Source organism: Gekko japonicus, unplaced genomic scaffold, assembly GCF_001447785.1.
Source record: "Gekko japonicus isolate JY-2015 unplaced genomic scaffold, Gekko_japonicus_V1.1 scaffold336, whole genome shotgun sequence".
Lineage (NCBI taxonomy): Eukaryota > Metazoa > Chordata > Lepidosauria > Squamata > Gekkonidae > Gekko > Gekko japonicus.
Genome location: NW_015172014.1, coordinates 630419 through 641301, shown reverse-complemented (window position 1 = coordinate 641301; position 10883 = coordinate 630419). Strand labels below are relative to the sequence as shown.

Here is a 10883-nt window from a genome sequence, read left to right as displayed (position 1 = left end):
TTTTGCCATGTGTTTCTGATCCGCCCCGAGGGCTCCCTATGGAGTTTGCGATGATGCGCATACTGTGAAGGGGGGGGGAACAACAGCACGGAGTCGGGATGGCCTGACCAGACCATCCCGACGCCATGAGAGCGTGCCGGAGCGATCAGACGGGGGAAAGTCCGTGGCCCGTCACAACCCGTTCACTCCCGGATTTTCCCCAGTGTCTTTTAACTCCGCTTCTGTGGCGGAGCAGAACGGGTTGCCGACGGCTGCAGGGTGCCTCCCAGATGTTGTTGTCTGATTGCGCCCTTTAAATCTGCCTGGCATTCGCGCCTATGTTGGGTTCAACGTTGTGTATGATCGCAGCCCACGATGAGCTCAGCCACAAAATGGCTGCTGCAGGAGGCGTAAAAAGGTAAAGGTTCCCTTGCTCGAAAGCCAGTCGAGTTGGACTCTAGGGTTGCGGTGCTCATCTCCTTTTCAAAGCCGAAGAGCCAGCACTGTCCGAAGACGTTTCCGTGGTCATGTGGCCGGCATGACTAAACACCAAGGCGCACGGAACGCTGTTCCCTTCCCACCGAAGTGGTACCTATTTATCTACTTGCAATTTCTTGCTTTCGAACTGCTAGGTTGGCAGGAGCTGGAACTAGAGACGGGCGCTCACTCCGCCGTGCGGCACCCGGGTCTTGAACTGCTGAACTACCGACCTTTCACAGCCTGCAGTTCAGCGTCTTAACCACTTGACCACTTGAGCCACCGCAGAGCAGGAGGCGTAGCCAGCTACAAAATGGCTGCCGCGGCTCCCCTTCCGTTATCCTTCTGCTTTGGTGACAGCTGCTGCCAAAGCAACGTTTTTAAAAACCGGCACAGCCAATCAAATTCGCAGTGCCCAGACACCAGGGATGGTTATTTGCCTCGCCTGCCGATCATTTTCTGCTGGGCCAGGCCGAAACTTCCAGAGGCATTTGGAGGTGGGGTTGTGGGGAGGGCGCAGGGAGAATGGGACGCTGTCGCTAAAGGGAGGGTGATGATCTTGCCCATTCTGGAATCTCATCCCCTGTCCCAGGACTTACGGCAAGCCGGAGGGCACAAAGCTGAAAGAGAAGGAAATAAAGCAGTTAGGGCACACTCAACATCCTTTACACGCTCTCCATTAGAAATCGGGGGGGGCGGCATTGTGAAGATGGGCCCCCAATGCAAGTGGCAAAGGAGAAGAGTTCCTGCCCCTTCCCCGAATAGAGACAGATCCCCCCCCTCTGTTATTTGACACACACGCACACCTCACGGCAAATTTCCAAAGAGAGAAGGGCTAGGCCAACCACACCTGGACACCGTCTCTCCCACCATCCCGGACGTGCGAGGTTACACGTGTGGCAGGGAAAGGCCCTCTGCCCATGCTCAGAAGCACTCGCCTCCTCTTTCATAACAATGGTTCACATCTTCCAACAAGCCCTGCACCAAATGGAGCCCCAACTATATTTGCGCAGCCTTGTTGTCACTGACCTTCTCTGCTCTGCTCGGGCATCTTCACCTCGTGGAGCCAGTCCCAGAACTTTGGAAAGTCTTCCAGGCTTTGATTTATTTCTGAAAAGGAGAGGAAAGCCTCACTGTCGCCCACTTCTGGACAAATGCCCTGTTTTTTCTCCTACCCTTGTTCAACCCCTCTCAGCCCATAAATCGTTTGCTACAATCACTAGTCCCCCAAACTCTCACAACACAAGAACTCAGTGGGCACTCCATGAAATTGCTGAGCAGTCGGGTTAGAAGGGATAAAAGGAAGTCCTTCTTCACCCAAAGAGTGATGAACACTTGGGATTCACTGCCACAGGAGGTGGCGGTGGCTACAAGCATGGATGGCTTGAAGAGGGAATTGGATAAGCATATGGAGCAGAGGTCCATTAGTGGCTGTTAGCCACAAGGTATAGATAGGAACTCTCAGTCCGGGGCAAGTGAAGCTCTGTATTCTTGGTGCTGGGGAGGTGGGCAACAGTGGGAGGGCTTCTAGCGCCCTGGCCCCACTGCTGGACCTCCTGATGGCACCTGGTATTTTTGGCCACTGTGTGACACAGAGTGTTGGACTGGATGGGCCACTGGCCTGGTCCAACGCTGGCTTCTCTTATGTTCTTACACTGAGAGACTCACCGATAACACGAAAGACTCGGTGTGTTTTTTCCAGAATCAGATCCAAGGCAAGCTCATCTGCAGACAGAGAGAGCAAAGGACAGAGAAGGAGACAAGGTTACCAACCTCCAGATGGGGCCTAGAGATCTCCCAGAATCACAACAGAAACGATACTTTCAGGTGGGTGGCGGTGCTGAAGAGCTAGATAGGAGTCCAAGAGCACAAGATTTTCGGGGAATGAGATTCTGAGATCTTAAGCACTGGGAGCTTGGAGGACTCTCAAAAGTTTATCCCCCGCCCCCCAGCCCAATTCTTGTTGGTCTCTAAAGATCTAGTGAAGAGGAGGGCGAGTGGAGCTTTGCCTAGGGGAGTGCTGGGTTCCAATCCTCGTCGGGCCAGTCTCAAACCCAGGACACCCACCCGCCCCTTTCTCCACCTCCAGCCGCTCCCCAGAGAACCCAGGCGTCCTGGGTGGTCTACCTAGAGCAAAGCCTTGGAACGATTTCCTCCCCCAGGGGTAGCGGGTACAATTCTGCCGGCCGCCATGTTCGCGGTATTGTGCGCAGAGGCGGGCAAAACGGCTCTTCAGGTTCTTGAACTGCGGCCGGCAAGGGAGGCAGCCGTCGGCTTCCAGGCACCCGGTGGCCAGGGTGAGAAGCAGGAGGGTGGCGGAGGCGGGGGGCCTCCAGAGGACCTCTTGGGGGGCGAAAGCGGTAGAGGCCATGGGGAAGGCTGCCGGCTCTTCAGAACCAAGAGAGTTGTGGGTGTGGCCTTGGCAGTATTCTGGAGACTGTTTCCCGTCTGGGGCCGGGTTCTAAGAGGTCCCCCTAAGCAACAGTTCCACGGCCCCAAGGTTCTGTTCTTAAAGGGGCAGTCCTAGGCCTGCCAGCCTCCAGGTGGGGCCTGGGGACCTCCCAGACCTCCCTTCCACTGAGGGTTACCGTTCCCTCGATGGGGGCAAGTGTTCCCCCAATTTTTTGGGGCCCCCAATCTGCCACTGCCCAGCCCCAGTGTGAGCTAGCTCACAGTTCTTTAGCCTCCAGCTCTCACATTTTTGCCTTAGCTCAGGAAGGAGGGCTCCAGAGCAAACTGATTTAGGCAGTAGACAAATTGCTGGCTCACAACTTTAGTGCCAGGAGCTCACAAAGTAGACTTTTTGCTCACAGGACTCCACAGCTTAGAGGGAGCACTGGTCCCTGTCCTCCGCAGGCCCCACACCCCCAAATCTCCCAGAGTTTCCCAGCCTGGATACAGCAAAAAAAAACCCCCCATCCCCTGCTGGTGGCCAGGGGCGACCGAGGGACCCTATAGGTTTTGGGTGGGGTTACCAGCCTCCAGATCTCCCAGAACTGCAATGGGTCTCCAGGTTACAGAGATCAGTTTTCCCTGGAGGGAATGGACGTTTTGGAGGGTAGACCCTGTAGAACAGGGGTGGCCGAACTTGCTTAATGTAAGAGCCATATAGAATAAACGTCAGATGTTTGGCAGCTGCAAGACATGAACAAATATTACATGCTTTTACTGGGAAATATGCACATTTGCTTTTTATTAACATTAAGAAGAAGAAGAAGAAGAAGAAGAGATTGGATTTATACCCTGCCCTTCAGTCCTCAAAGGAGTCTCAGGGTGGCTTGCAATCTCCTCACCTTTCCCCTCCCCACAACAGACACCCTGTGAGGTAGGTGGGGCTGAGAGAGCTCCGAGAGAACTGCCCTTGAGAGAACAGCTCTGAAAGAACCTATGACTGACCCAAGGTCATCCAGCCAGGTGCGAGTGGAAGAGTGGGGAATCAAACCCGGTTCTCACAGATTAGAGTCTGTGCACTTAACCACTACACCAAACTGGTACGACAGTTGCTTTCGACACTTTGGCAGAAGACCTTTTCTGTGGGGGGAGGGGAGGGTTGATTCACCTGGATATCTTGGTGGCTTTTCGACTGAGCACCTTGGCAAGAGAGGGCACAGGGCACTGGAGGTTCTACCTGCCTTGGAGGGCAAGTTCCTGAAGGTGGTACTTGGGGGACTGGTCCGCGTACATAGAATCATAGAATGTTAGAGTTGGAAGGGACCTTGCAGGTCATCTTGTCCAACCCCCTGCACTCTGCAGGACCAAGCTGAAAAATAGCCCTACATGCCTACAACATACCTGAAAGATGGTCGTCCAGCCTACGCTTGAAAATGTCCAACGAAGGAGCCTCCACCACCTTCCGAGGCAGACTGTTCCACTGCTCAACCACTCTTACAGTTAGGAAGTCTCCCCTGATATTTAGCCGGTAACGACTCCCTTGTAATTTCCACCCATTAGACCTAGTCTTGCAATCCGGAGCAAGAGAGAATACATCTGCTCCATCTTCTACATGACAGCCTTTCAAATACTTGAAGACTGAAATCATGTCCCTACTAAGCCTTCTCTTTCCCAGGCAGGCTAAACAGACCCAACTCTTTCAACCTTTCCTCATAAGACTTGGATTCCAACCCTCTCACCATCTTGGTTGCCCTCTTCTGGACACACTCGAGCTTGTCAACATCCTTCCTAAAATGTGGTGCCCAAAACTGGACACAGGACTCCAGGTGAGGCCTGACCATAGCAGAATAGAGCGGAACTACCACCTACCGTGATCTGGACACAAGGCTTCTGTTCATGCATCCTAAAATGGCATTCGCTTTCTTCGCAGCCACATTGCACTGCAGGCCCATGTTTAGCTTGTGATCAACCAGAACACCCAGATCCCTTTCACACGTGCTGCTGTCAAGCCAAGTCCCTCCCACTCTATATCTGTGCCTTTGATTTTTTGTACCTAAGTGTAGGACTTTGCACTTCTATTGAAATTCATTTTATTTGTCTCAGCCCACTGTTCCAGCCTATCTAGATCATTTTGAATCCTGACTCTGTCTTCTTCAGAATTAGCAATCCCACCCAGCTTCGTGTCATCTGCAAATTTGATAAGCATCACCTCTATGTCTTCCTCCAGGTCATTTATAAAAACATTGAACAACACCGGGCCTAGGACCGAACCCGGCAGCACTCCTCTCAAGACTTCCTCCCTCCATGTAGACGCAGAGCCATTTACGAGCACTCGTTGGGTACGATTTTTCAACCAACCATAACAGGGACTGTCGAGTGGCGCCCGAACAATTGCAGCATGGAGTTCTGCTGGGGTCTCTTCTGTCCTCCGTGCTTTTGAGGACTGAAGCCGTCCCAGTCTCAGCCCAGGTTATCTGGAGGCCCAGCTTTCCCCGGAGGGTCCCAGTCAGATCTTCGGGAGCGGTCCATCCTTCCCATCACCAGAGATCAGGCAGGAGCTGAGACTGCCGTAGGACCAGAGATCTGCCCCCTTCAAATTTCTCCTGGTGCCTCCCAGGACGGTGTTTGGGCCCTGGGAGGAAACGAAGCTGCTTCCTTTGGCTTTCAAGCAAGTCGCTTGCTGGATTGTTCATGTGCTAGAATCTCAGCTGCAAATTACAGGTTTTATATATAGAGTCCAGCGGCACGCACACGAACGCTTCTACCCAGAATAGAACTTGGTCAGTCTTAAAGGTGCCACTGGACTCAAACTTGGTTCTGCTGCTTCAGAACGACACGGCAGGTGACTGACCCACCAGAATCTAGGTTTTATATTTGTGTTCATTTATTTAAACACTGGTGTCCTGCCTTTTCTCGTGGTCCGAGGCAGCTTACAATAATAACTGACAAAACATTTTCGATTAAAGCCCAAATAAAATAACAAACCCCAAATCTCTCCCTCCCCCCCTTCAAAGATGCCTGCCGCTGAAACCCCTTCAAGGGCCCTGGCAGATAGGCAGGCACTGTCGTGACCCCCTGAAGATCTCCTAGGAGGGGACCCCTCTCAGCTCTTCAGGGAGCCCCTTCCACAGAGCTGGAGTCACAGCAGAAAAGGCTGTATGCACCCCCCTGAGTGGTGGGACAGCCAACAGACGTATGTGTGGACTCTAATCTGGGAGAACCGGGTCTGATTCCCCACTCCTCCACTTGCAGCTGCTGGATGACCTTGGGCAAGCCATAGTTCTGTCAGAGCTGTTCTCTCAAGGACAGTTCTGGAGAGAGCTCTCTCAGCTCCACCTACCTCACAGGGTGTCTGTTGTGGGGAGGGGAAGGGAAAGGAGGTTGTCAGCCGCTCTGAGACTCCCAGTGAAGGGTGGGGGATAAATCCAATCTCCTCCTCTTCTTCTCCTCCTCCTCCTCCTTCTGCCTGAGGACTGCAGTTGGAACACAGGGGCATGTGGGAGGAGACAGGCTTTCAAATATGTGGGCCGTGGCTTGCAAACGTCTTCAAAGGTCATAACCAGAGTTTTGTAGCATTTTAATGTAATTTTATGTGGCTTGATATCCTTTTGTGAGTTACCTCAAGACACAGGGAAAGCAGGATCAAAAGTATTTAAATGTATTGATTAATCAACAAAGCCAAAACATTACATGCAACTTTGGGAATAGGGGGATTTTAAAAAATCACATCAGTACAAAACTGGGCAGATTGTTAAAGTAATGAAAAATTAGCCTGGGACTGTCCAGGTTTCTTCTTCGGTCCAAAATGTGTCTTAGACCTAATCAGAATATTGCCATACTCTGCTTGGCACACCCAGAGATCTTCTGTGCCTGGAAGAGGGATGCTCAAAAAGATTTGTCCTGGAAATCTTTGCTATTTAGAGTTGAGGGTACACATTTTTTTTGGTATTTTTGCATTTGTGTGTGTGTGTGTGTGTGTGCCCAATATGCCTGGAAGTCACGGCGACCTCTGGTGACTCCTACTGGGGCACGGAGGGCGTTCAGTGAGGTGGCTTGATCGCCTGCCTCTAGCCTCCTGGCCCTGGTATTCCTTGGAGGTCTCCCATCCAAATATTTGCCAGGGTCAGCCCTCCTTAGCTTCCAAGATCTGATGAGATTGGGTTTGCCTAGGTTACCCAGGTCAGGGTAAGGGTACGATTTCTTAAAATCTGCTTTGTTGTTTTTGTGCAGTCGCACAGTCGAGTCCGACTGTTCGCGACCCCATGGACCAGATCACGACAGGCCGACCCCATGGACCAGATCACGACAGGCCTTCTTGTCTTCCACCGTCCTCTGAAGTTTGCTCAACTTCATGTTCGTTGCATCTATGACACTGTCTAACCATCTCATCCTTTGCCGTCCCCATCTTCTTTGACCTTCAATCTGCTTTAAAGGTAAAGGTTCCCTTGCTCGAAAGCCAGTCGAATCCGACTCTAGGGTTGCGGTGCTCATCTCCGTTTCAAAGCCGAAGAGCCAGCGCTGTCCGAAGACGTTTCCGTGGTCATGTGGCCGGCATGACTAAACACCGAGGCGCACGGAATGCTGTTCCCTTCCCACCGAAGTGGTACCTATTTATCTACATGCAATTTCTTGCTTTCGAACTGCTAGGTTGGCAGGAGCTGGAACTAGAGATGGGAGCTCACTCCGTCATGCGGTAACTCGGGCCTCGAACTGCTGAACTACCGACCTTCCACAGCCCGCAGTTCAGCGTCTTAACCACTTGAGCTACCGCAGGTCCACTCAATCTGCTTTAAGATCCTCAAAAATCCTGCAAAATTGATGCTTTATTAATTGTTTTCTGTATTTGAATTATGTAATACATTTGGCAATATATTTGATTTTACTTGTTATATATAACAGTTCATAATATTTAACAAACTTGTGGAATCTATATTTTCCCCCTCCCCTTTCCCACTTCTGTATCCCACCTTATTTTTTCCTTGAGAAAATAATAAAAAATAATTTTAAAAAAGTCCAGCGGCACCTTAGAGACCAACAAAATTTTGGGGGCCATGAGCTTCTGAGACTCAAAGCTCATAAGGAACAGATGAAGTTCTCATGAATCCCCTTAAAACACTGCCCCCCCCCCCAGTCTTCCTTAATTACCAGGAGCTTTTGCGGGCAGAGAAATTTCTGCCTCGAGTGGAAATGCTGGGGACTGAACCTGGGAAATTCTACTTTGCTAATAGAAGAAGAAGCGAAGAGATTGGATTTATACCCTTCCCTTCACTTGGAGTCTCAGAGCGGCTTGCAAACTCCTTTCCCTTTCCTTCCCCACAACAGACACCCTGTGAGGCAGGCGGGGCTGAGAGAGCTCTTTCAAGAACTGCCCTTTCAAGGACAGCTGTGCCAGAACTACAGCTTGCCCAAGGTCATCCAACAGCTGCAAGTGGGGAAGTGGGGAATCAAACCCGGCTCTCCCAGATTAGAGTCTGCACACTTAACCACGACACCAGACTGGGTCTCTAGGGTAAGAACTACATCCTCTGCTTTAATCCCCTTATTTGTTTCTCCCTCCCCCATTCCACATGAGGGGAGACGGGGAAAAGAAATACACTCTGCACACACCCTGGAGCACAGATGATTGCACACATTTCTGCCCCGTCCCCGGCCTGGTGGAACATGTTCCCACTGGAGATCAGGGATCCTGCGGGACTTATTATAGTTTCACAGGGCCCGTAAAACGGACATGTTCCACCAGGCCTTTGGCTGATGCGGCGGACGTCCAATTCATCTTGGCCTCCCCTGCTTTCACCGCCTGCATGTGCCCATTCCGCCCAACCCTGCTTATGGAAGAGGAGGAGGAGATTGGATTTATACCCCTCCCTTCACTCAGAGTCTCAGCGCGGCTTTTGAAACACTTTCCCTTCCCCTCCCCACAACAGACACACTGTGAGGCTGAGAGAGCTCTTTTGAGAACTGCTCCTGAGAGAACTGCTCTGAGAGAACTTGTGACTGACCCAAGGTCACACCAGCAGCTGCGAGTGGAGGAGTGGGGAATCAAACCCGGTTTTCCCAGATTAGAGTCCGTGCACCTAACCACTACATCAACAAACCATGACCAGGCAACAGGTTGTGGTGTGTGGCCATCTAACCAGCGTCCTCTGGAGACACCTGAAGTCCCCAATTAGCTGTCATCTTAGATCTGATTTGTAAATCTGTCGTTATTTGTTAATCCAGATTATTGTTTTTAATGTTTTTGATTCCATGTATTCTGTGTATTTTATATACATGCTGTGACCCACCCTGAGCCCGCTTGCAGGGGAGGGCAGGGCATCTCCCTTATAAATAAAAGCCGAATAACTGGGCAGATTGTTAAAGTAATGAAAAATTAGCCTGGGACTGTCCAGGTTTCTTCTTCGGTCCAAAATGTGTCTTAGACCTAATCAGAATATTGCCATACTCTGCTTGGCACGCCCAGAGATCTTCTGTGCCTGGAAGAGGGATGCTCAAAAAGATTTGTCCTGGAAATCTTTGCTATTTGGAGTTGAGGGTACACATTTTTTTTTGGTATTTTTGCATTTGTGTGTGTGCCCAATATGCCTGGAAGTCACGGCGACCTCTGGTGACTCCTACTGGGGCACGGAGGGCGTTCAGTGAGGTGGCTTGATCGCCTGCCTCTAGCCTCCTGGCCCTGGTATTCCTTGGAGGTCTCCCATCCAAATATTTGCCAGGGTCAGCCCTCCTTAGCTTCCAAGATCTGATGAGATCCTCGGACAGGTACAAAGCCATAGACTCCACCCTCCAAACCAACTATTCCCTTCTGGGGAACTGCTGTTGCCAATCTCCAGGTGAGGGCTGGAGATCACTCAAATTTACAACTGTTCTTTAGGTAGCAGAGATCAGTTCCTCTGGAGAAAATGGTGGACTCAGTGTCATTCTACCCTGCTGAGGTCACCACAGCAAATTGACACTGAGTGTCCAATGCCTGGGCACCCGCCCAGAGCCTCTTTCTAGAGGCCGTTGTATTTATTTCCACAACGGGCCTTTTTCCTAGTAAGTCAAATAAATAAGTTTCCAAGGCCTGGGAACGCAAACAGGGCCTGAAGCTTAGTCAGACTGCCGGCTGCTCCTTTAAAGCCTGTTCTGGAATCCAACCTCCGCCCACACAGACAGCGGCCACAGGGAGGGAGGGAGGCGCTGGCTGCTGCCAAAGGTCAGGGTGTTTTCTTCGTACATGAGAGGGGAGCACGTGATTGTGATAAACATGGCGAGTCTGTGCCAGCGCATAGATCACACAGAGACAGAAGCCTCCTCGTACACAAACCACAGCATAGGCTGGGAACGCGGCTTCAGTGCCAAGGTTCATGCAGCTTCCAAGGGCCGGAGAAGCACCCTGAAGACAGTGCCTCTGAGCATCAGCATGAGGCGTCCCCTACTCACCTCTCAGCAAACACAACCAGCCCACGCAGGGCCAAGGAGCATGTGCCCCAGAGAAGCCTTGGAGCCTCCCTGCTCTGCCGCTGCACACCACACCCTGGCTCAAGCCCGCCTGACAGGAGGGAGGGAGAGAGGGAGGGCCACACGTCAGTTTTGCCCAATCTGAGTCCGGGAGCCCCTAGAGACCAGCAGGGTCTGGCAAAGGGAGACCAATACAGTTACCCTCTGAAACATTCGTTCCAACTGGGGAAAGCGCTGCCAACCTCCAGTTGAGAAGACGAAACAAGGGGAAAACACAGTGTGGCCAGTTCCAAAAACAAATGAGCACTGCGAATGCAATTAATTTGTTTTTGATAACCTCCAGGCAAGGCTTGGGGATCTCCGGGAGATCTCCAGACGATCAGGGTCAGTTCCCCCGAGTGGACTCTATGGCGTTATACCCCCCCGAGGTTCCAGCTCGGTGTAGTGGTTAAGAGTGGCGGACTCTAATCTGGGAGAACTGGGTTTGATTCCCCGCTCCTCCTCCGCAAGAAGCCTGCTGGAGTGACTTTGGGTCAGTCACAAGTTCTCTCAGAGCTCTCTCGGCCCCACCGACCTCACAGGGTGTCTGTTTTGGG

General features: G+C 51.7%; 1 long non-coding RNA gene across 1 annotated transcript in view; it reads right to left on the bottom strand.

Annotated features, from left to right (window-relative positions):
• LOC107118103 overlaps positions 1–2182 on the bottom strand; it is a 3297-nt gene extending 1115 nt beyond the window's left edge. Inside the window, exons 1-3 of the long non-coding RNA XR_001482755.1 lie at positions 2125–2182; positions 1486–1566; positions 1056–1076 (exon numbers count right to left, since the gene is read on the bottom strand). This is a non-coding gene — a long non-coding RNA (uncharacterized LOC107118103). The remainder of the gene's footprint in view (positions 1–1055; positions 1077–1485; positions 1567–2124) is intronic.
• Between the last annotated feature and the right edge of the window lie 8701 nt (positions 2183–10883).